Raw genomic sequence first — 4,625 nt, 5'->3', positions numbered from 1 at the left:
GAAAGGGAGGACACTGAATTGTACACATAAGATGTAGAAGACAGAGGCTAATACCAGTATATGCATAATACTGCATTACCACCAACACCAAACATCAGGCTACAGACAAATGCATAGACAGCTGAGAAGGTCAGATGCGGGTTGGTGAACAGGAATATACTCTAGAGGATAATCTTGCACAGATAGTTGTGATACAAAATAACTACAGTCATTACAGAAGCAACAGAAGACAGACTTGGAGTAATCCCTCCGAGACAGCCAAACACCCTGGGAGAGAGAACCACTGGATCTGCCGATTCAGGACCATGGTATTGGGGGACACCAGGCTCAATTAGCACAACATAATATGCAAAAATCTTGTTCCACAACCTACTTTGGTGACCAGCAACTGGGGTCTTAAAAGCTTTCAGGTGGCCATCCAAGATGCAGCTAATGGTCTCCTCTTATCTGAAGCAAAGAGTGAAGAAAACCAAAGACATTTGGAAACAATCAGCCCTAGGATATGATGGACCTCAAGACCAGAAGAACTAGGTGGTGCCCACCTACCAATGTTAACCACTCTGGAAGGGATCAAAATTGGAGATTCTGGATAGAGTGGGAGGAAAAACATGGGAAAAATAGTAAAAACATAATAATGACCAGAATTACTGGTTGGATGGAGTCTGGTGGTACCCCCAAGACTATGGCCCTGGGATATACTTTGGGCCTGGGATAAGACTTACTCCCAAGGACTGGCTCTCAGCCCAACAGTAGTAAGACTTACATGTAGAATACACAACCCAGAGCACCCATCTACTCTTGACACACCCCTTGGAGCAATTGGCCATAGGGCACCAGAGGGGCAGCATTCATAAGGAGGGAAAGCTGGAAAGATAGAAGTGCATAACTAAGAAGGGCACAGGGATGGGGAAAGACTCACAGGGAAGGGAGAGAAGGAGAATGGGTTAGGGTTGGGAATGGTAATCAGGGAGTGAAACCAAATGTACACAAACTGTTGAATGTAAAACAAATTCTGTTCTGTAAATTTGCACCCAAAGCACAATATAAATAAATAAATAAATAAACAAAAAAACTACATGCAGAACTTTTTCTGATACCAGATGCTCTATTCCCAACTACACTTTTTGAGCAGGCACAGATTCCTTCTGATATCAGGTGCCTTTCTCCTACCACTATTTGGGCCAGTAGGAACATTTTCCAGGTCCAGATACCTTGCCCTCAGACGTCTTCTGGGTCAACAGGAACTCTTCTGAGATGAAGTGTCTTGCCCCCAGTTCCCTTCTGGGTAAGCAGGAACTAGTACCAGGACCAGGTGCCCTGGTCCCCATTTGGCGAGCAAACAGAGCCCTGCCCCCACCAGTTTTGTTCCTGTTTGTTTGTTTTTAAATTCACTGTTTTTCTTCTCTTTTTTTCTTTACTCCTCTTTCCTCATGCTGGTACTGTCTTTTCATTTTCTCCTTTTCCTGTTTCCCTTCTTTTTTCTTTCTTTTCTTCTTTTTCATTTTTGCTTCTTCTCATCCTTTATTTTTCTTTTTCATTTTTCTATTTTTTTCTTTATTATTCTTTCTCTCTTGCTCTCTTCTCTAATTCTCCCTACCTGAATATCGTAGATTTTTTTTTTCTCTTTGCTTTTCTCTTATATTTCAATAATTCTTTTCTTTTCATTTATTGCCCCCCCTTCTTTAAATTATTGGTGTTTGTCTATGTAGTGTGTTTTTAGTTCTCTTGTGTGTGTATTTATTTTTGTTTTTGTTTTATTTTTGTCTAATCAGGTGAGAGATAGAAACCATGACCATAAGATCTACCCATACCTGCACCTCCTGCAGCCCCATCCACTAGTGAGGGCCACCACTTGCTTCTGGATCAACAATAGTTGGCAGCCAATAGAAGCCCAAACCAACCTCAACTGCTCTTTATGAACAACTAAAAGAGATCTGTGTACACACTCTCATCCTCTATCACATCCACCAGGAGACAGATTGTGAGTGTCTAAGTGCTGCCAACTAATGAAGAGTAGCAAAATAGACCTGCTCATTCAGATGCAGCAAAAAAAGGGGAGGGGAGGGGAATCACAGTAACATAAAATCATCAGTTAAATATAAATATGATGACATCACAATATCTCAGAGACAACAGACCATCCCAGTATACACAAAGAAACAAGAAAAAATAGTACAAACAAGGGACCAGGATAAGAAAACAGAATACCTCCCTAAGGAAGAAGCTGCATTGGATAACCTGATAAGGAATTCAAAAGACAGATCAAGGAAGACTTAGAATCAACAACAGCAGATCAAGTAAAATAGTGACAAAATTAAGGAAAACATGGGTAAAACTCTGGAACAATTTAAGAAAATAATACAAGAAAAAACTGACAGAATAAACAAAAATTAGAAACCACACAAAAACAACAAATAGAAGTCCAGAAGTTTAATACTAAGATATCAGAAACAGATAACACAGTGAATGGGCAAAGGAGTAGAATCAAATCAATAGACGACAGAATTAGTGAGATTGAAGACAAATTCTTCAATAGCACTTTAAGCATTAATTGAAAAAAAGATCTAAACAAAATGAAGAAAGCCTAAGATTCACGTGGGACACCATCAAGAGGAATAACCTACATGTGATTGCAATTCCAGAATGGGAAATGACAAATAAAATCACAGAGAAAATTGTCAAAGATTTGTTGGAAGAGAACCTCCCTAATATGAGGAAAGAGGAGAAGATATCTATCTAAGAAGTTAATAAACCTAAAACAGGATAGACCCCAAAAGAAAATCACCAAGGTATATCATAATCAAACTCACCAAAACCAAAGACAAAGAAATAATTCTGAAAGCAGCATGGGAAAAAATGAAAAGTTACCTACAAAGGGCAATCAACAAGACTAAGCTCTGATTTCTTAGCAGAAACCATGAAGGCAAAAAGGCAATGGGATGACATATATAAAACCCTGAAAAAAAAATTGCCAACACAGAATTATGTACCCCGCAAAACTGTCCCTCAAATATGATGGTGAAATTAGGACATTTCCAGATAAACAGAAATCAAAGGAATTTATTAAAAACAGACCAACCGTATGAGAGATGAGAAAGGGAGTCCTTCAGACAGAGAACCAACAACAGCAGATAACAGCTGATGATTACACACATGATGACATAACTAGGAAACAAACTTAGTTATAGAAGTATCCAAAGTGAACTAAACTTACAGGACTGTCCACAGGGAACCAGAGACATCAATTAATAAATGATGACAACAACAAACCAAAACGTGGGAATAAATAGTGTAAGTACAGAACTTCCAAATGAAGAGAAAGTGAAGACCATTTCAAGATACAACAGACTGTTCTTAGGAAGAAAATAACAAATCACAGTGTATGGTAGTTAAGGTTGTATGTCAATTTGGCTGGGCCTGGTTGAGTGGCTTGGCAGCTGGTGGTAGTTATTCCCTATGGTGAGATTGGTAATTAACTCCATGGTGGAATCTACAGGAACAGCTGAGTAGCATCTTTAGGGATGTAGGCTGCTTCCAGTATATAAGAAGCAACTTTGAAGAAGATCTCCAGCTGATGGCAGTCTTGAAACCAGCATGTGGCCAGGTCATTGTTCAGCAGTTTGCCATGTCACCCTGCTGATCTTGGGACTTTTAATAGTCTTGAATTAAGGGCCTGCCATGTGATTTGGTAATGTTGGGACTGTGCCTTTTCACTTGTCAACCTTGGGTTTGTCAGCCTCAGTAGCCAGCAGCTGCCTGAGTGAAGAGATGCCTCCAGTTTCAATGGGCCAGGACCAAGAGGAATTGCTGAAGCCCAAGGTCGAGGGGCCTTCCACAGTCCTCAGAGCCTGGCACTTGAAATTTGGACTTCTAGCCTCTGAAACTGTAAAAATTAACTCCTGTTGGTTGAAGCCATTCCATTTGTGGTATATTCCTGTCAGAGCGGCACTAGGTAACCAAAACACAGGGTAAACTCAAAGAAAATTAATAAACCCATCAAATCAAAATAACAAAGTGGAGAGGTACGCATATTTAGCAAACACTAAACAATAGCAATGAAGGAAATGATTACAAAATTCAGGAATGAAACAACCTCAGCATAGAAAATTATATGGCACAAAGAAATGAGCAACACCATACACACACAAGAAAATAACAAAATGACAGAAATAAATTCCTACTTGTCTATAATTACACTGAATGTAAATGAATTAAATGCACCACTCAAGAGATAAAGTTGGAAAAAGATATATCGAGAAAATGGCAATCAAAAAAAAGCAAGAGTGACAATTTTAATTTCTGATAAAATAGATTTTAAGACAAAAACCACCATAAGAGACAAAGAAGGACATTCTATAATGATTAAAGAATCAATTTAACAAGAAGACACAACCATAACCAATATCTATGCATCCAATGAAAGAGCCCCAAACTATATAAATCAGATATTAACAGAATTTCAATCACAGATAGAACAGCTGAAAGAACTCAACAAAGACACAGGAGAACTAAATGATACAATCAACCAATTTGACCTTATGGACATATACAGAGCACTTCACCAAACAACAGCACAACATGAGCCCTGGTAGCATAGTGCCTAAGGCACTTGACTGCTAACCAGA

This window comes from Orycteropus afer, unplaced genomic scaffold, assembly GCF_000298275.1.
Source record: "Orycteropus afer afer isolate SDZICR_OR568_19922 unplaced genomic scaffold, OryAfe1.0 scaffold01194, whole genome shotgun sequence".
NCBI classification, from domain to species: Eukaryota; Metazoa; Chordata; class Mammalia; order Tubulidentata; family Orycteropodidae; genus Orycteropus; species Orycteropus afer.
This window is presented reverse-complemented; position numbering follows the sequence as displayed.